Below are 21,411 nucleotides of genomic sequence, written 5' to 3' on the forward strand. Positions count from 1 at the left end.
ATGACATCATGAACATCATGAAAACTGGATCTCCAGATGCAAAAAAAAAAAAAAAGAAGTAGTTGGATCCTTACCTTATACCAAATACAAAAATTATCTCACAATGTACCTAAACATCAGATGTGAAAGGATGAAACTCTTAGAAAACTCTGGTAAAAGCTTCACTACATTGGATTTGGCAATTATTTCTTGGATATAACACTAAAGGCAGAAGCAAAAAAAGAAAAAATAGACTAACTGGATATCATTATAATTTACAAATCTTGTGCATCAAAAGATACTATCGTCACTCCCAACAAAAGTGCATTCCATCCATTGTACAGGTTCAACAAAACAAGATGTACACTGAGCCTGACTCCCTGTGGTGAGCATGAAAGATGGTGTCATTTTCTTGTGGGCAACAGCTATAAAAGCGCTTCCTTCATTATAACCCAAAATGCTAGAATTTCAAAATAATGATCACCTGCAACTCTCAAACAAACAAAACCATTAATGATTTCCCAAACAATGAATAGATAAAATGTGCAGTATTTCTTAGAGGACAAAATAATATTACATTGATTATGCTACTTAAATTTTCAATAATCCCTACAATCTGATTTTTGCTTTTAAGAATTTACATTCTTCTTGAAAGCAGATTTGAATTCCAAATTTCTATATGATTCAGTCAAACAAATTCTTCCTACAGAAATAAAAGAAACTGTAACTTTAAGTACTTTTCAGCTACTGAGACAAGATAAAATATCCAGAGGATACAAAATATTTTACATGTACTTCCTGCATTTGTAGAGACCCTCATCCTTCAATACTTGTGAAATGGTGATTGGGTCAATAGCAAAGAGTTCTCGAGGTAAATTCTGGACTTCTGTATGACATAATTCAAATGTATCCATTTGTCAGAATCAACTCTCTGCATTTTCAGACAAAATTCAGTTAATGTCAAGTTGAGCCAAGTGCTAAACCTTGGCAATTTAAATTTTGAAAAATATTCCCAGCCAGATGCGGTGGCTTACACCTGTAATCCCAGCACTTTGGAAGGCCAAGGCAGGCGGATCACTTGAGGCCAAGAGTTCAAGACCAGCCTGGGCAACATAGCGAAATTCTGTCTCTACTAAAAATAAAAAAAATTAGCTGGCAATGATGGCATGCACCAGTAATCCCAGCTACTCAGAAGGCTGAGGCAGGGGAATTGCTTAAATCCAGGAGGTGGCGGTCTCAAAAAAAAAAAAAAGAAAGAAAGAAGAGAAAAAGAAAAAAGAAAAGGAAAAGAAAAGAAAAGAAAGAAAAGAAAAAAAAATACTCCTGCCTTGGGGAATCAGGATGAGGTAGGAAAGCACAGTTATTAAGTCCATAGGTTCTCAGCACAGACTGCCCAAGTTCAAATCCCAGCCCTGCCATTTATTATACAAACTATGTGACCTTGAAGAAGTTATTTCTCACTAAACCACAGTTTTAAAAGGTAACAACAGCACAGTACAATAGTCCTCCTTATCTGCATGGCACATGTTCCAAAACCCCCAGTGGATGCCTGAGACCATAGATAGTACTGGATCCAATTGCTATCATTTGGAGCGTGTTTCAGTTCATGTCTTCCACTTACAAATTTAATGCCTTTTCCATCTTAGGTAAGCACTTATCACATACTGTGGCCATAACTTTTGCAGTGTGAGGTGCAACAGCAAAACTAGCACACATTTCTCTCTCTTTTCTCTTGACAAAAATGGATAAAATTCTTACTGTGGATTTTAGCAACCTCCGCATACTATTTTTTTTCATTTCCTTATTTAGTTGAGAACGTTCAGCTTTTCATTTAAAGCAAACACTTTACAGCTTCTCTTTGGCATATTTGAATTGCCAGCCTCACTACTCTTGGACTTTGAGGTGATTATTAAGTAAAATAAGGGTTACTTGAACACAAGCACTGTTGATACTGCGACAGTCAATCTGATAACCTAGAGGGCTCCAAGTCACTGTCACTAATGGGTGGGTAGCACAGACGGTGTGGAGATGCTGGACAAAGGGATGGTTCACATCCCCAGCGGGATGGAGCAGGATGACCCAAGATTTTGTTACGCTACTTAAAATGGCCTGCATTTAAAACTTACGAATTATTTCTGGAATTTTCTATTAATATTTTCAGACCACAGTTGACCTTAGGTAACAGGAACCATGGAAATTGAAAACCATGGATGAAGGGGAACTATGATAACTGTCTCACAGAATTGCTAGAAAGGTGAGAAATGCACCCGAAGCACTTAGTGTCAGAGTAAATGACATCTAGAAAGGGCTCAACACACACTAGCAATTATTACTTACCTGGATACTTTTCCATGACCTTTTGTAAACCATTTGCCTATAAATTGCACTAGGGGCCGGGCGCGGTGGCTCAAGCCTGTAATCCCAGCACTTTGGGAGGCCGAGACGGGCGGACCACGAGGTCAGGAGATCGAGACCATCCTGGCTAACACAGTGAAACCCCGTCTCTACTAAAAAAAAAAAAATACAAAAAAATAGCCGGGCGAGGTGGCGAGCGCCTGGAGTCCCAGCTACTCGGGAGGCTGAGGCAGGAGAAGGGCGTGAACCCGGGAGGCGGAGCTTGCAGTGAGCGGAGATCCGGCCACTGTACTCCAGCCTGGGCAACAGAGCGAGACTCCGTCTCAAAAAAAAAAATTAAATTAAATTAAAAAAAATAAATAAATAAATTGCACTAGAGATATCCATTTCATATCCCATTGCCTCATACACTTTCAGTTGCTAGTCAAGCCCACATTTAATCCTATAATGACAAACAAATATGAAGTTAGATTTTCTTTAAATAAAATCACATTACAAAAGCAGAATTATTACTAAAACAACTCAGCCTCTGGCATGATATTTTACAGATATCATAGGCTTTTTCCAAGGTAAATTGACAATTCTTCATCATAAAAGCAGTCGCTATAGCAATACTTCAACTGACTCCTGCATGACTGAAAGAGACCTTGAAAATAAAATAGCAAAATAGCAACAATTTTTAAAAATCCAGCTGCCTATTAATGGTGAAGTTCAGGTCTATATCATGACTACTTCTACTCAGATAAATACTCTGCCTCTGAAATATGACCAATGGTGTAGGGAAAAAAAGACACTATCAACTGAGTAAAAACGCAACTCACAGAACGGGAGAAAATATGCACAAATCGTGTATCTCATAAAACATTAATAGCCAGTATATATTTTTTAAAATTCCTACAACTCAACAACAAAAAACAAAACACCCAGTTGAAAATGAACAAAAGGACTTGAAAAAAATCTCCAAAGAAGTACACAATGGCCAATAAACACGTGAAAAGATAGTCAGCATCTAATGATTAGAGAAATGCACATCAAAATCACTATTAGATGCAATTTCACATCAATTAGGATGACTGTTATTTTAAAAAAACAAAAATAACAACTTTTGGCAAAGATGTGGAGTAACTGGAACCCTTGTGCATTGCTGGTAGGAACGTAAAATGGTGCCGCCACTAGGGAGAACACTATAGCAGCTCCTCCAAAACTTGAAAATGGAACTACCATATTATTCAACAATTTCATCCCTAGGTATATACCTGCTCATGTTCACAGCAGCACTATTTACAATAGCCAAAAGGTAGAGACAACCCCAGTATCCACTGAGAGATGGCTGGATAAACAAAATGGGGCATATACATACAAAGGTCTATTATTCAGCCTTAAAAAGGAAGGAAATTCTGACACATGCTACAACAACACGGATGAACCTTAAGAACATTTTGCTAAGTGAAATAAGCCAGTCACATAAAAACAAATGCTATACAATGCCACTTATATGAGGTACCCTAAAATTCATAGAGAAAGAAAGTGGGACAGAGAAGATTAGCACGGGCAGACGAAGGGCAGAATGAAGAGTTGTTTAAAGGATGTAAAGTTTCAGTTTTGCAAGCTGAAAAGAGTTTGAAGGTGGACAATGGTGATGGCTTTACAACCATGTGAATATACTTAATGCCACTGAACTCTACACGTAAAAATGGTGAAAGTGGTCCTGGGCTGCGGTGGTGCGGTGGTCGCCGTGACGGTCACAGGACTTGGCGGCTGACCCCCGGGCTAGGAGACGGCCCAGTGCCCCGGATCTCGGTGGCCACTGCTGGAGCGCGGCCTGCTCCATGGCCACCTCCGCCGCCTCCTCGGAGCATTTCAAGAAGCTGTAGGAGATCTTCCACGGCCTCCGCGAAGACCTACAAGGGGTGCCCGAGCGGCTGCTGGGGACGGCGGGGACCCAAGAGAAGAAGTTAATCAGGGATTTTGATGAAAAGCAATGGGAAGCAAATGAAACATTGGCAGAGATAGATGAGGAGCTACGCTATGCACCCCTGTCTTTCCCTAACCCCATGATGTCTAAGCTTCAAAACTACCAGAAGGACCTTGCCAAACTCCATCGGGAGGTGAGCAGCACACCTTTGACAGCCACACCTGGAGGCCGAGGAGACATGAAATACGTCATACATGCTGTAGAGAATGAGCACATGAATCGGCTACGGTCTCAAAGGGCAATGCTTCCTCAAGGCACTGAAAGTCTGAACTAGGCCACCCACAGTATTCAACGTTCTCATCGGATTGCCACGGAGACTGACCAGCTTGGCTCAGAAATCATAGAAGAGCTGGGGGAACGACAAGACCAGTTAGAATGCACCAAGAGTAGACTGGTAAACACAAGTGAAAACTTGAGCAACAGTCGAAAGATTCTCCGTTCAATGTCCAGAAAAGTGACAACCAACAAGCTGTTGCTTTCCATCATCGTCTTACTTTTGCTCGCCATCCTGGGAGGTCTGGTTTACTACAGATTCTTTCATAACCATTGAACTTCCTATAGGGAAGTGTTTGTGGACCAGAACTTTGATTTTGTGAATGCATGATGTTAGGGATGTGGATGGAATAAGCATATTGCTGCTGTGGCCTAACAGTTCAGGGATGCACTGTGTAGCCGGACTGTGAGAGAAGGGAGGAAAGATGGAAAGCCACTTAAATGTGAAGGAACGGCAACAAGACCAGTATGATATACCAAGGTAATAAATGCTGTTTATGACTTCTTTAAAATAAATGGTTAAAGTGGTAAATTTATGTACTTACCACTTTAACCATTTTATGTGTAGAGCTTAACCATTTAGTACTTTAACCCCCGACAGACACTCAAGTTCAATGTGCCATGCCTGGAGTTTGGAATGGCAGATATGAAAAACCCTTTTTGAGTGGGTAATTACACGTGCACTAACCATTTGAACAAGCCAAATATCAGTCAAGAAGATGGCATGATGATGGCTGCAGCTGAAAGCGGCAGCATCTTCTAAAAAGTTAGGACAGCCTGCTTGTTTATGTGAGGTTCCTGTCTTGCTAGTTTCACTGGGAATGAATCGTCTCCCTATCAATGGAGAGTTTTATTAACTTGGGTTTATTCGGTTCACTAAAATAGTTCCATTATTTAAGCACTCAAAAAGTTCTTCAGCCAGAGACATCTTATGTCACTACATCACCGAACAGAACTCTGTCAAGGATGCTCTGTAGATAACTTTTTAGCACAAGGAATTCATTCTCCTAAACACATGGGAGCCTCCACATGGCCCTTTAAAAGACACTGACCTCTTTGAAATTAGGACTGGAAGATCTATGAACTGGGGGCAACTCCCAGTTGCACAGATTCCTCTGAACTCTGGTTCTCAGAAAGACTAAACGAAGGAATCATCGGAAGACTCAAAATAGAATCTGTCACATACCAATCCTATGAGATAATGCATGATCTTGCAGAGGCATTAAGAAGCAGGAAGATGGATAATCTGAGGCTGTGTTTAACGTGGTTTATTGGCTTCTATGGACTCAAAGACCATGGAAACAATCTTCTTCTTCCATAAGAATTTACTTCATATATATGTATGTATTAAACTGAAAATAATGGTTAAATCCTAGGATCAGGACTAGTATCAGTAGAAGGAAGGAGTTCCTGACTCCCTGACTTCCTTCCAGCCAGATGAGATACCATCAGTCTCTCAGCCAACACAGAAACAGTCTGTATTTCAAGATGTTCATCTTTGACCTCTTTTGCATCGTCAGGAATTTTTAGATGGCCTAGAGCTTCATGCAGGCTTCTTTGGCTCACACTAGTGAGAGTTTCCCATATGGACTAAGGTCAGTTTTTGACCTCTGGAATCCTCAATATGCTATCCTCAAGGCAGCTGCCTTCTTCCTAGTGTCTTATAAATTAGCTATGTATTTTCTGGGATCAACCATATCCTTGGAAAACTGACTGCAGCTCATCCAAGAAACTTGGCCCCTATATTTCTCTCTCCAGAGACAGCTGTGTGAAGATTTCAGGAGCAATAACTCAAGACAAAGGGTCCTCAGTGGTCAGCAGAGCCCCAAATTTGGATAAGGTTTCACTTGAATATTCATTGGTTTTAGCAGCTTGGCAAAAGTAGGAAAGAACTCCTAATTCCATGGGGTTAAATATCCTCCCTGAAACTAAAATGGAAAAGATTAACTGCCTCATGAAAAGGATTCTGTGATAAATCTGACATCCTGGGGCCACTTTCCTAATGGCACCTCCTCTTCTCATCACTCATCTCCCTTGTGTGTCTCTTGAATAATATCACTCTTGAGGATTTAATAAAGATTTCTCTGTCAGCAGCCCAAGTCAAAGCCTCTAGAGAAGCTGGTATATTGTTTGAAAAATCCTGGTCCCTCAGTCCCGATGAAGTATAGGAATAAAGAGAATGTAAGGGAAAAGACGTCTATTGGGGGCACCCTGAAGCCAATAGTATTATGTGTTTAGAAAGGATTATGAGACATCAGACCAAGAGAGATATTTATATAGATTAGGAGTTAGATGCTATTAGCAATTATTGTTAATTTGGTGTGATAATCGTATTGTGGTTATAGTAGTATTTTTATAGTTTTTAATTAGTGATAAATACAGGGATAATTAGTTTAAATGCATTCCACTTTATTGACATTAGCAGATATTGAGCTTTTTATAAATTGAAGGTTTGTGGCAATTCTGCATGGAGCAAGTCTATCAGCGCCATTTTTCCAACAGCAGGCGCTCCCTTCATGTCTCTGTGTCACCTTTTAGTAATTCTCACAATATTTCAAGCTTTTTCATGATTATTGTATCTGTTATGATGATCTGTGATCAGCCAGTTTTGACGTGACTATTGTAGTTGCTTTGGGGCAACACAAACCATGCCCATGTGACAGCTGAACTTATTGAATAACGTTGTGTGTGTTCTATCTGCTCCTCCATTTGGCCATTCCCTCATCTCTCTCCCTCTTCTCAGGCCTCCCTGTTCCCTGAGACATAACAATAATGAAGTTAGGCCAATTAATAACTCTACAATGGCTTCTAAGTGTTCAAGTAAAAAGGAGAGTTACATGATTCTCACTTTAACTCAAAAGCTAGAAATGATTAAACTTAGTGAGAAAGGCATATTGAAAACAGAGATACACTGAAAACTAGGCCTCTTGTGCCAGTTAACCAAGTTGTGAATGCAAAGGAAAAGTTCTTGAAGGAAACTAAAAGTGCTACTCCGGTGAACACATGACTGATAAGAAAATGTAACAGTCTTACTGCTGACAGGGAGAAAGTTTTAGTGGTCTCGATAGAAGATCAAACCAGCCACGACATTCCCTTAAGCCAAAACCTAATCCAGTGCAAGGTCCCAACTCTCTTCAACTCTATGAAGGCTGAGAGAGGTGAGGAAGCTGCAGAAGAAAAGCCGGAAGCTAGCAGAGGTTGGTTCATGAGGTTTAAGGAAAGAAGCCACCAGGCATGGTGGCTCACACCTGTAACCCCAGCACTTTGGGAAGCTGAGGCAGGTGGATTGCTTGAGCTCAGGAGTTTGAGACCAGTCTGAGCAACATGGAGAGATTTATTCTCTACAAAAAAAAAAAATATTAGCTGGATGTGCTGGCACATGCCTGTAGTTCCAACTACTCAAGAGGCTGAGGTAGGATGGCTTAAGCCCAGGAGGTGAAGGTTGCAGTGAACCAAGATTGTGCCACTGCACTCCAGCCTGGGTAACACAGCCTGACACTTGTGAAAGAAAGAAGAAAATAAACAAGCAAGCAAGCAAGAAAGAAAGAAAGAAAGAAAGAAGGAGAAAGAGAGAAAGAGAGAGAGAAAGAAAGAGAAACAGAGAGAGAGAGAGAGAGAGAGAGAGAGAGAGAGAGAGAGAGAGAAAGGAAGGGAAGGGAGAAGGGAAGGGAAGGGGGAAGGGAAGGGAGAAGGGAAGGGAGAAGGGAAGGGAGAGGGGAAGGGGAAGGGAAGGGGAAGGGAAGGGAAGGGAAGGGTAGGGAAGGGAAGGGAAGGGAAGGGAAAAAGGAGCCATGTTCAGAACATAAAGTGCAAGGTGAAGCAGGAAGTGGTGCTGTAGAAGCTGCAGCAAGTTATCCAGAAGATCTAGTTAAGATAATGGATGAAAGTGGCTACACTAAACAACAAATTTTCAGCATAGATAAAACAGCCTTCTATTAGAAGACACTGTCTAGGACTTTCACAGGTAGAGAGGAGAAATCAATACCTAGTTTCAAAGTGTCAAAGGACACAAAGGTTCTCTTGTTAAGGTCTAATGCAGCTGATGACTTTTTTTTTTTTTTTTTTTTTTTTGAGATGGAGTCTCACTCTTTTGTCCAGGCTGGAGTGCAGTGGCATGATCTTGGCTCACTGCAACCTCTGCCTCCTGGGTTCAAGTGATTCTCTTCCCTCAGCCTCCTGAGTAGCGGGAATTATAGGTGCCTGCCACCACACCCAACTAATTTTTATATTTTTAGTAGAGATGGGGTTTTGCCATATTGGCCAGGTTGGTCTCAAACCCCTGATCTCAGGTGATCCACCTGCTTAAGTTGAAGCCAATATTCACTTATCATTCTGAAAATTTTAGTGCCTTTAAGAATTATCCCAAATCTATTCTGCCTGTCCTGTATAGATGAAACAAAAGACCTACATGACAGCACCTCTGTTTACAGCATGGTTTATTGAATCTTTAAAGCCCACTGTTGAGACCTCCTCAGAAAAAAAAATCACTTTCAAAATGCTATTGCTCATTGACCAATGCTGCTGATCACCCAAGAGCTCTGATGGACATGTACGGAGATTAATGTTGTTTTCATGCCTGCTAACATAAACTCCATTCTGCAGTCCATGAATCAAGGAGTAATTTTGACTTTCAAGTCTTATTATTTCAGAAATACATTTTGTGATCAGGCACAGTAGCTCACGCCTGTAATCCCAGCACTTTGAAAGGTTGATATGAGCAGAGTGTTTGAGCTCAGGAGTTCAAGACCAGCCTGGGCAACGTGGTGAAACCCTGTCTCTACTAAAAATACAAAAACTAGCTTGGTGTGGTTGCATGCACCTGTAGTCCCAGCTATTCGGGAGGCTGAGGAAGGAGGATAACCTGAACTTCAGAGATCGAGGCTGCAGTGAGCCATGATGGTGCCACTGCATTCCAGCCCGGGTGACAGGAGTTAGACCCTGTCTCAAAAAAAAAAAAAAAAAAAAAAAGCATTTTGTAAGGCTATAGCTACCATAGATAGTGATTCCTCTGATGGATATGGGCAAAGTAAATCAAAAGCCTCTGGAAAGAATTCACCATTCTAGATGCCATTAAGAACATGTATGATTCATGGGAGAAGATTAAAATATCAACCTTAACAGGAATTTGGAAGAGGTTGATTCCAGCTTTCACAGACGACTTCAGTGGAGGAAGTAACTGAAGATGTGGTAGAAATAGCAAGAGAACTATAATTAGAAGTGGAATCTGAAGACGGAACTGAATTGCTCCTGTCTCATGATAAAACTTGAATGGATGATGAATTGCTTCCTATTGTGAATAAAGACAATGTTTCTTGAGATGGAATCTACCCTGGTGAAGGTGCTGTTAACATTGTTGAAATGACAACAGAGGAGCTAGAATATTACCTACACTTAGTAGATAAAATAGTAGCAGGATTTGAGAGGATTGACTCCAATTTTGAAAGAACTTATACTGTGAGTAAAATGGTATCAAACAGCATCACGTTTTTCATGAAAGGAAGAGTTCATTGATGCAGCAAACTTCTTTGTCATCTTTTAAAAAATTGTGACAGCTGCTGGGTGCAGTGGCTCATGCCTGTAATCCCAGCACTCTGGGAGGTTGAGGCAGGCAGATCACGAGGTCAGGAGTTCAAGACCAGCCTGGCCTATATAGGGAAACCTTGTCTCTAGTAAAAATACAAAAACTAGCCTGGCATGGTGGCACGTGCCTGTAGTCCCTGATACTCGGGAGGCTGAGGCAGAAGAATCGCTTGAACCTGGGAGGCAGAAGTTGCAGTGAGCCGAGATCATGCCATTGCACTTGAGCCTAGGCAACAGAGCAAGACATTGTGCTGTTGCATACTTATAGATTACAGTATAGCACAAAAATAATTTTTGTATGCAATGGGAAACCAAAAAAGGTGTGTGACTCATTTTATTGTGATATTTGCTTTATTGCAGTTGTCTGGAACCAAATATGCGCTATTTCCGAGGTGTGTTTGTACTGAAATATTAATGGCGAAATGATGACATTCAGAACTTGCTTTACAAAACTCCAGCAGGCTGGGTGCCGTGACTCATGCCTGTAATCCCAGCACTTTAGGAGGCTGAGGAGGGTGGATCACTTGAGATCAGGAGTTTGAGACCAGCCTGACCAACATAGTGAAACCCGTCTCTGCTAAAAGTACAAAAATTAGCCAGGTGTGGTGACAGGCGCCTGTAATCCCAGCTAATTGAGAGGCTGAGGAAGGAGAATCGCTTAAACCCAGGAAGCAGAAGTTGCAGTGGGTCGAGATTGTGCCACTGCACTCCAGCCTGGGCAACAGAGCAAGACTCCATCTCAAAAAAATAAATAAATAAAAATTTCAGAAAAAACAAATAAAGAAATGCTGGTAGGGTAATTGATGAAATACAACTGGTAAAATGTTGAGACTTTTGAAGGTGGACTATTGTTACCTGGGGCTCATTATACTATTTTCCCCATTTTGTATGTGTTTTAAATTTTCTATTATAAAAAGTAGGAGGGAAAAGTTGGAGGAGAAGAGGGTGCCAGCAATGCTGGATTCACTCAGTATTTCACTTTGAAAAGAATAGCTTCACAAAAATTAACTCAAACTGTATCGTAGACCTAAATGTAAAATGTAAAACTATAAAACTCATATGCATAGGAAAAAATCTAAGTGATCTTGGGTTTAGTGGTGATAAATTTTTAGACACAACATCAGATCATGATCCATGAAAAAATATTGACAGCTGGACTTCATTAAAATTTAAAACTGCTGTCCAGGCATGGTGGCGCATGCCGCTGAAGCGGGAGGATTACCTTAGCTCAGGAGTTCGAGACGAGCCTGGGCAACATAGTGAAGCTCCATCTCAAAAAAAAAAAAAAGGATGGTCAACATCAGATGTCATCAGGGAATTTTAAATTAAAACAACGAGATATGACTATATAACTCAGAATGGCTAAACCAAAGCACTATGCGACCAGATGCTGGAGAGCACGCGGAGCAACAGGAACTCTCATTCATTGCTGGTCAGAATGCAAAATGTTACAACCCCTTTGGAAGACAGTTTGGCAGCTTCCTACAAAACTGATCTCACCGTACTACCTGGCAATTGTGCTCCTTGGTTGCCTAAATGAGTTGAAAACTTATGTCCACACAAAAACCTGCACATGAATGTGTATAGCTGCTTTAGCCATAATTGCCAACACTTGGAAACACCAAGATGTCCTTCAATAGGTGAACTGATCAACCGTGGCACATTCATACAATGGAATAGTATTTGTTCCATTTATTCCAATTCAGTAATAAAAAGAAACGAGCTATCAAGCCATGAAAAGACACAGAATAAACTTAAATGCATATTGCTAAATGTAAGAAGCCAATCTGAATAGGCTGCATCCTGTATAACTCCAACTATGTGACATTCTGAAAAAGACAAAACTATGGAGACAGTAAAAAGATTAGTGATTGCCAGGGCTTTGGGGGAGGGAAGAAAGATGACTAGGTACAGCATAGGGGATTTTTTAAGCAGCCTAGGAACCCTCTGTATTTTCCATTCAATTTTTCTATAAATCTAAAACTTCTCTAAAAAAGTATATTAATTTAAAAAGGAAAAAAAGCTGCTGGTAATGCCTGTCTGCATGAAGGGGCCAGGGACAGATTTGCCTCCTCTCAATGCTGTACATTACATGTGTGGCTATTAAGTGGGAATACATTAGAGGGTTTACAGCACAATGAAGTTTCTCAAAATTAGGTCCAAGAACTACATCTATCAGAAGCAACTGAGTTGCTTGTTAAATGCAGATTCCTAGGCCCTGGGCCAGAGCTACTGAATCAAAATCTCTAAGAACAAGGCCTGGAAATCTGCCTTTAGAATACCCCAGTAATTCCTATGCACATTAAGGTTTGAGACTCATTAGTATACACTCTACCAATCTGCTCAACTGTTAAGTCTTTTATTTTTGCACACATGGAGGAATAAAGAGAAAATGTCCACTAAATTCTTCTCAAATACATGTAACAAGCCTATGAACAGGAGGGCTTAGGATGGAAAGAGTAGGATGGACACACCACAGGCTGATGAACAACTGGCTTGGAGAAGCTTCTGAGCCTGAGTGGAGAAGGAGGACAAGAACTAGAGGTAAGCTATTCACTCTCCATACCATGTGACAGCTAGGTTCATTTGAAACACAATTAAGCAATATAGAGGATCAGACAACATTGACTAAGTTGGAAAACAAAGGCATATGAACGAAAGTCTTTCAGAAATAAGTGCAAGGTGTTAGAAGTCATCTAGATTGAAGACAGAGAAAAAGTGACAAGAAATATTTCAACTGATTCTTAGGAAGGCTGCTCTGCAGAAGCAAAACAAAATAAATCCAAAAAGGTAAGGAATGCCAAGAAAGAAAAGAAAGAAAAAGAAAGAAAGAAAGAAAGAGAGAAAGAGAGAAAGAGAGAAAGAGAGAAAGAGAGAAAGAGAGAAAGAGAGAGAGAAAGAAAGAGAAGAAAGAGAAGAAAGAGAAGAAAGAGAAGAAAGTAAGAGGGAAGATAAAAAGGAAACAAGGGGAAAAACCTGAAGGAGAAACCTTGAAAAATGCAAAAGTTGAGCCTGATGGAAATAATGTATCAGAAATGACCAAGGCCAGGTGTGGTGGCTCACCCTTGTAATCCCAGCCCTTTGGGAGGCTGAGGTGGGAGGACTGCTTGAGCCCAGGAGTCCAAAGCTGCAGTGAGCTATCACACCACTGCACTCCAGTCTGGGTGACAGAGTGAGACCCTGTCTCAAACAAACAAACAGAAAAGAAGTGAACCTAAGTAGGAGATAGCTCATGAGCTTTGAGTATAGGAATCATCAGTGATTTTCAGAAAGAACTGTGAAAACAGGCCAAAAAAATTTTTTCTAAAAACTAAAACAAATACCCAAAGCAAAGAAACAAGAATATAAAAGACGAGCATTTTCTATCATAGATACTACACTCATATATTTTCCAGATTATGGTTTTCTTTCCACTTAAATAACTATAACTGTAACCTGAGACTGAGGTAACAAAATAAAATGAAACTGCAGAGAGACGGAGAATGAAGTATCTTTCTCCTCATTGTGCTATATCCACTTGTATAACAAAGTTCTTTTATGTTTATACAATGCTTTATTAGAGCTATTTTAGCACTTATAGCCAGATATGTACATATCTGACTCTTTCACTAGCCTGTGAACTATTTAAAGGCAGACTGGCTCTTATTTACCTCTGAGTTCTCTTTCTCGGGCACATAAAAGGTATTTTGTGAACATGTTTTGTTAATTAGTTAAACAAGACCTCAGAGTCACACTCTAGGATGGAAGTAGGGTTCTATAAATGAGGGTAACAGAGCAAAATCCCATCAACTTAAAGCAAGTGGAAGAGGAGACTGAGGCAGTAAGGAAGATTAGGGTCAGCAGCTGCAGAAAGTGAAGAGGAAAGTCACATCTGGTCATTAGAGTTCCCAGCATTTCATCATTTTTGTCTGATTAGCAGAACAGATCCAGAACTGTGCTTAGTCCGCTAATAACCACAGCCATTTTTAGTACAGACTTTTCCCTTCCTGTCTTCTATCCAACATTTATCTTATTCGCACCCCTCCCCACCAAAACAAACAAACCAACAAACCATCTAGGGTAGAACTACTTAAAAGATTCCATAAACAAGTTAGGCAGTAGACATAAAAAGAAATCAGATGAATTCTGTTCTAAGTGTTTAGGTAACTAACTGCATAGGATATGAGATTTGCATTTCAAGTGAGTATACGTGCTGCTTGCTTAATTTTCCTGGCCTGTGTTAGAGCTTCTCCAGGTTCTATGAATTAGAATTTTGTTTCTGTTGTCTACAGAACTAAAGAGCATAATTAGTATTTCTGCAAAACATTTAAGTAACATTAGAAAATTTTAATTTGACCTGTTTATTAGGCTTACTTTTACTTAGACTAAGAAAGGCACAGTTTGATTAAGGCCACCCCAGAGGGTAACAGCAATCTGAAGAAAAGCTGCAAGTAGTGAAGTGAGATTCACAGTGTTAACTTCTAGTCATCTTAAGCTACTTTGAAAAACACAAATACATTAGGAAAATAAAACTGGAAAATACTGTGCATTTGAAGATTTTTCATTTACCAAATTATTTTGTGTATATTAAATCTCAACAGAGAAAATACCAAGTGTTGGTAAAGTACATAGCAAACAAATATCTCATACATCACTTGTGGGAGTATTAACTGAACCATCTATTTTGAATAATTGTTTGGTGATATCTACTAAAGCCAAACATATGTACAAGCCATGATTATGCAATCCCACTTATAGGTATATATCCAATAAAAAGGCATGTATTTATTTTTCAATTCATAAAGCCAGAAGGGAAAACTATTTAAATGCCTATCAACAGAGAAGCTGAAAAATCGATTGTATTTTCATAAAATTCAATACTATAGAGCAAGAAAAAGGAACAATCTATAACTGCAGAGAACAATATGAATTAATCTCACAAACATAATGTTGAGCAAAAGAAGTCAGGTATAAAAGAGTACATACTGTTTGAGTCCATTATATAAAGTTCAAACACCAACAAAATCTATAGTAGCAGAGACTGGGATACAGAATACGCTTTTGGCAGGGGATTAGTGATTTGAAGGGGTATGAAGGAGGTTTCTGGGATGCAGTAATATTCTCTTTCTTGTCCTGTGCCTTCATTACATGGGCATGTTCAATTTTTGAAAATTCATCAAGCTGGTCACTTCTGATGTGTATACTTTTCTCTAAAGTATAGGCCAAAGATATCTTGTTTTAGTCTCAGTTGCTACACAAATCCTAGGCGGTTGTCAAGAAAGCTACAATGATATATCCATTTTATACAAGAAAACAGTGAGGTAAAGACAAGATAAATGACTACTTCAGAGTACTTATTTTTCACATTGTTGCCCAGCTCTAAAACAGATCTTTATCCACTTGAGATCAAGAAATGTTATACTTTGTATTAATTGTACATTTCTCCCCCTTTGCAGCAAGCAGTGCTTTAGAATAATAAATTACTAATTACACTAACATCTCATACACTTCACCTCTTGGGTTCAGATGAGCCTCCCACCTCAGCCTCCCAAGTACCTTGGAGTTTATGTGCTATGATGTCTGACTCATTTTTATTTTTAATTATTTTATTTTATTTATTTATTTATTTATTTATTTATTTATTTATTGTAGAGATAGGGTCTTGCTTTGTTGCCAGACTGGTCTTGAACTCCCGGCTTCAAAAGATCCTCCTGCCTTGACCTCTCAACATGCTGGGATTACAGGCATGAGCCACCGTGCCCTGAACATTCTATTCTTTAAAATATTTCTTTCGTCACCGAAAAGCCAGTAATAAGTAAAATCATCTCAAGATGTTTTGGGGCCAGGTGCAGTAACTCATGCCTATAATCCCAGCACTTGGGAAGCCAAGGAAGAAGAATTGCTTCAGACCAGGAGTCCCAGACCAGCCTGGTCAACATAGTGAGACTCGTGATGAAAGAAAATGATGAACTCAGGGATTCTAACTCCTGGCTTCAGAAGCAGATACTGAGCCTCCAATCTTCTAAGATTGCCTGATTCAGAGTCTTATCCCCTTTAGAGAAAGAGCTGAAAAAATAAAATTAAAAAAATAAATAATTAGCCAGGCATGGTCACACACACACATCAGTAGTCCCACCTACTAGGGAGGCTAAGGCAGGAGGATCCCTTGGGCCTAGGAGTTCCAGCCTACGGTGAGCTATGATCACACCACTGCAATCCAGCCTGGGTGACAGAGTAAGACTCTGTCTCAAAAAAAAAAGTTCTAAAAAGTTTAAACAATTGTGTGATGGTTAACACCGAGTGTCAACTTGACTGGATTGAAGGATGCAAAGTATTGATCCTGAGTGTGTCTGTGAGGGTGTTACCAAAGGAGATTAACATTTGAGTCAGTGGGCTGGGGAAGGCAGACCTACTCTTAATCTGAGTGAGCACCATCTAATCCGCTGCCAGCAAATATAAAGTGGTCAGAAAACTGTGAAAAGGCTAGACTGCTTTAGCCTTGCAGCCTACATCTTTCTCCCATGCTGGATGCTTCCTGCCCTTGAACATCGGACTCCAAGTTCTTCAGATTTGGGACTCGGCCTGGCTTCCTTCCTCCTCAGCTTGCAGATGGGCTCTGGTGGGACCTTATGATCATGCGAGTTACTACTACTTAATAAACTCCCCTTTATATCCTATTGTATATATCTGCATTTAATGTTGCAGCTCGGGGAGTTAAAAAAGGTTCTAACAGTTTATTTGCTTGGTTAGATGAAATATGGATGAAAAGGTGGCCCACTGTGAACAAGCTGGAAATGCCTGATCTCCCTTACTTTAATGTAGAGGAAGGAATCCAAAGGTTTAGGGAGATTGGGATGATGGAGTATATTAGTTACTTTAGACCTACTCATCCCAGCTGGGAGGTTCCAGAAGATATACCCTTCACAGTGCTTTGCAAAATAGATTTGTGAGAGCAGCACCTGCATTTCTGAACAGCCCTGTAATTGCTGTTCTCTGTATGTCAGATCTAACAGTGGGAACCTCAGTCACTCAACTACAAAATTTAAATACAATGGGAATAATTGGATGCCAAGATGGCAGGGGCCAAATGGTGGCACTCAACTGTCAAAGGCAAGGTGGGCATAGCTACTGTAATGAACAGCAGAAGCAAAGCAGCAATCAGAATAGTCTGACTCATGTAGAGCTCTGCATTGGCTGATTAGTCATGGTATTCCTAGAAGTGAAATTGATAGGAAGCCTACTGCATTCCTACTTAATTTATATAAGCAGGAAACTTCTAGGTCGAATGGACAAAAGACTAATTTGAATTATGAAAACAGTGAATCATGGCCCCTCAATCAATTTCCAGACTTCAGGCAGTTTACAAGCCCAGAACCTCTCAAATAAATGGGAGGCCGGTCCCCTTGAAGAAGGACCTCACTACACTACTGACTATTTATGCTGTTAATCTTTCTCCCATCCTTCCCCAAGGAGACCTCTACCTTTTTCCAGGGTAACTATGTATTGGGGAAAGGGAAATGATCAGACACTTCGGGGACTACTGGACATCGGCTGAGGTGATGTTGATTCCAAGGGACCCAAAACGTCATTGTGGTTCTCCAATTAAAGTAGAGGCTTATGGAAGTCAGGTCACTGATGCAGTCGTAGCTCAGGTTCAACTTACGGTGGGCCCAGTGGGTCCCTGGACTCATCCTGTGGTCACTTCCTCAGTGCCAGAATGCATAATTGGGATAGACATACTTAGCAGCTGGCAGGACCCCCACATTGGCCCCCTGACTGGTAGAGTGAGAGCTATTATGGTGAGAAAGGCCAAATGGAAGCCATGAGAGCTGCCTCTACCTAGAAAATAGTAAATTAAAACAATGTCATATCCCTGGAGGGATTGTGGAGATTAGTGCCACCATCAAGGACTTGAAAGATATAAGGGTGGTGATTCCCACCATATCCCCATTCAACTCTCCTATTTGACCTGTGCAGAAGACAGATGGATCTTGGACAATGACAGTGGATTATCATAAGCCTAACCAAGTGGTGATTCCAATTGCAGCTGCTGTACCAGATGTAGCTTCATTGCTTGAGCAAATTAACACATCTCCTGGTACCTGGTATGCAGCCACTGACTTGGCAAATGCCTTTTTCTCCATTTCTGTCCATAAAACCCACCAGAAGCAATTTGCCATCAGCTGGCAAGGCCAGCAATATACCTTTACTGTCCTACCTTAGGGGTATATCAACTCTCCGGCTTTGTGTCATAATCTAATTCAGAGAGACCTTGACCGCTTTTCATTTCCACAAGCTATCACACTGGTCTATTACACTGATGACATTATGCTGATTAGACCCGGTGAGCAAGAAGTAGCAAAGCTGCTGTACTTATTGGTGAGAAATTTGCATGCCAGAGGATCGGAAATAAATCTGACTAAAATTTAGGGAGCTTCTACCTCAGTAAAATTTCTAGGAGTTCAGTGGTGTGGGGCCTGTTGAGATACTCCTTCCAAAGTGAAGGATGAGTTGCTGCATTTGGGCCCTCCTACAACCATGAAAGAGGCACAATGCCTAGTGAGCCTATTTGGATTTTGGAGGCAACACATTCCTCCTTTGGGTGTGTCACATTTATTGAGTGACCTGAAAGGCTGCCAGTTTCGAGTGGGGTCTAGAACAGAAGAAGGCTCTGCAACAGGTCCAGGCTGCTGTGCAAGCTGCTCTGCCACTTGGGCCATATGACCCAGCAGATCCAATGTTGCTTGAATTGTCAGTGGCAGACAGGGAGGCTGTTTGGAGCCCCTGGCAGGCCCCCATAGGTGAATCATGGTGGAGGCCTCTAGGATTTTGGAGCAAGGCCCTGCCATCTTCTGCAGATAACTACTCTCCTTTAGAGAGACAGCTCTTGACGTGTTACTGGGCTTTGGTGGAAACTGAACGTTTGACTATGGGTCATCAAGTCACCATGCGACCTGAACTGCTATCAGGAACTGGGTGATTTCTGACCTATCTAACCATAAAGTGAGTCATGCACAGCAGCATCCCGTCATCAAATATAAGTGGTATACACATGATCGGGCTCGAGCAAGTCCCATAGGCACAAGTAAGTTACATGAAGAAGTGGCTCCAATGCCCATGGTCTCCACTACTGCCACCCTGCCTGCACCAATGGCCTCATGGGGAGTTCCCTATGATCAGTTGACAAAGGAAGAGAAGACTAGGGCCTGGTTCACAGATGGTTCTGCATGATATGTAGGCACCACCCGGAAGTGGACAGCTGCAGCACTACAGCCCCTTTCTAGGACATCCCTGAAGGATAGCAGTGAAGGGAAATCTTCCCAGTGGGCAGAACTTCTAGCAGTACACCTGGTTGTGCACTTCGCATGGAAAGAGAAATGGCCAGATGTGCGATTATGTACTGATTCATGGGCTGTGGCCAATGGTTTGGCTGGATGGTCAGGGACTTGGAAGAAGCATGACTGGAAAACTGGTAACAAAGAAATTGGGGGAAGAGGTATGTGGATGGACCTCTCTGAGTGGTCAAAAGCAGTGAAGATATTTGTACCCCATGTGAGTGCTCACCAACAGATGACCTCAGCAGAGGAAGATTTTAGTAATCAAGTGGATAGGATGACCTGTTCTGTGGACACCACTCAGCCTCTATCCCCAGCCACCCCCGTCTTCGCCCAGTGGGCCCATGAACAAAGTGGCCATGGTGACAAGGGTGGAGGTTACACATGGACTCAGCAACATGGACTCCCACTCGCCAAGGCTGACCTGGCTACAGCCACTGCTGAGTGCCCAGTTTGCCAGCAGCAGAGACCAACCCTGAGCCCTCGATATGGCACCAATCCTCAGGGTGATCAGCCAGCTACCTGATGGCAGGTTGATTTTACTGGACCTCTTACATCATGGAAATGGCAGAGGTTTGTCCTCACTGGAATAAACACTTACTCCAGATTTGGGTTTGCCTATCCTGCACTCAATGCTTCTGCCAAGGCTACCATCCATGGACTCAGGGAATGCCTTATCCACCATCATGGTATTCCACACGGCGTTGTTTCTGACCAAGGCAATCACTTTATGGCTAAAGAAGTGCAGTAGTGGGCTAATGCTCATGAAATTCACTGCTCTTACCATGTTCCCCATCATCCTGAAGCAGCTGGATTGATAGAAAGGTGGAATGGCCCTTTGAAGTCACAATTACAATGCCAACTAGGTGACAATACTTGCAGGGCTGGGACAAAGTTCTCCAGAAGGCCATGTATGCTCGGAATCAGCATCCAATATATAATACTATCTCTCCCATAGCCAGGCTTCACGGGTCCAGGAATCAAGGGGTGGAAGTGGAAGTGGCACCACTCACCATCACCCCTAGTGATCCACTAGCAAAACTTTTTGCTCCTGAGATTGTACATAATCTTCAAATAAAGACAATAATAAGGTCGTAATTACACCTAACATAATAAAACTATCCTTCGTATAACTGGAAATGCATCAATCCCCAATCCAAATACTATTACATAAAGTTAGCAGTACTTAAATGCTGACATGAAGTCTATAAATCTTATGTCACATGATAAAGGAAAAGGAAATTAAATGAAGATATTTTCTTAGTACAAGTGTATACATGCACAAACAGGTTTTTAACAAAAGGAGGAGGAAATACTCATGACAGTTACAGTCCTCGTTTCTGCAGCTGGTCACATGGTTGTAACTGGTATTGATGACTACTTTCTTCTACTACCCACTCTGTAATCCCTTTGCCTTCAGCAAGCACCTCAACAGGCCATGGTTTTTTTTCCTGACGGAGTGACCCAAACCTTCACTCCTAAAGGATCGGGGTCATTTGTAGTCCTGCCTGGATTGGGCTGTTGTAGTGTCCCATTGACCTTAATCACAGGGTATGTTAATACTAAGAGACACCCTAATGGTCTCCTGTATTCCATGCATACTCTTCCTTACCTCCATCGTGGAGTAGTAGACTGATTTCATCTTAATAGTCTGGGTAAATCACCCCAGCTAACACTGTAACTCCCTTCTTAGTCTGTTGGCTTAAAGGTAGGAGGAGCTGTGTATAGGTTCAAGTTGACAAGGGGTGGACTTGTGATGGTTAATACTGAGTGGCAACTTGATTGGATTGAAGGACACAAAGTATTGATCCTGGGTGTGTCTGTGAGGCTGCTGCCAACGGAGATTAACATTCGAGTCAGTGGGCTGGGGAAGGCAGACCTACGCTTAATCTGGGTGAACACCATCTAATCAACTGCCAACAAATATAAAGGGGG

General features: G+C 41.3%; 1 pseudogene; it reads left to right on the forward strand.

Annotated features, from left to right (window-relative positions):
• Nucleotides 1-4,163: 4,163 nt before the first annotated feature.
• LOC108542073 (vesicle transport through interaction with t-SNAREs homolog 1B pseudogene) lies at nucleotides 4,164-4,859 on the forward strand (annotated as a pseudogene).
• Nucleotides 4,860-21,411: the final 16,552 nt, after the last annotated feature.

The sequence above is a fragment of the Rhinopithecus bieti genome, unplaced genomic scaffold, assembly GCF_001698545.2.
Source record: "Rhinopithecus bieti isolate Rb0 unplaced genomic scaffold, ASM169854v2 scaffold_20579, whole genome shotgun sequence".
Lineage (NCBI taxonomy): Eukaryota > Metazoa > Chordata > Mammalia > Primates > Cercopithecidae > Rhinopithecus > Rhinopithecus bieti.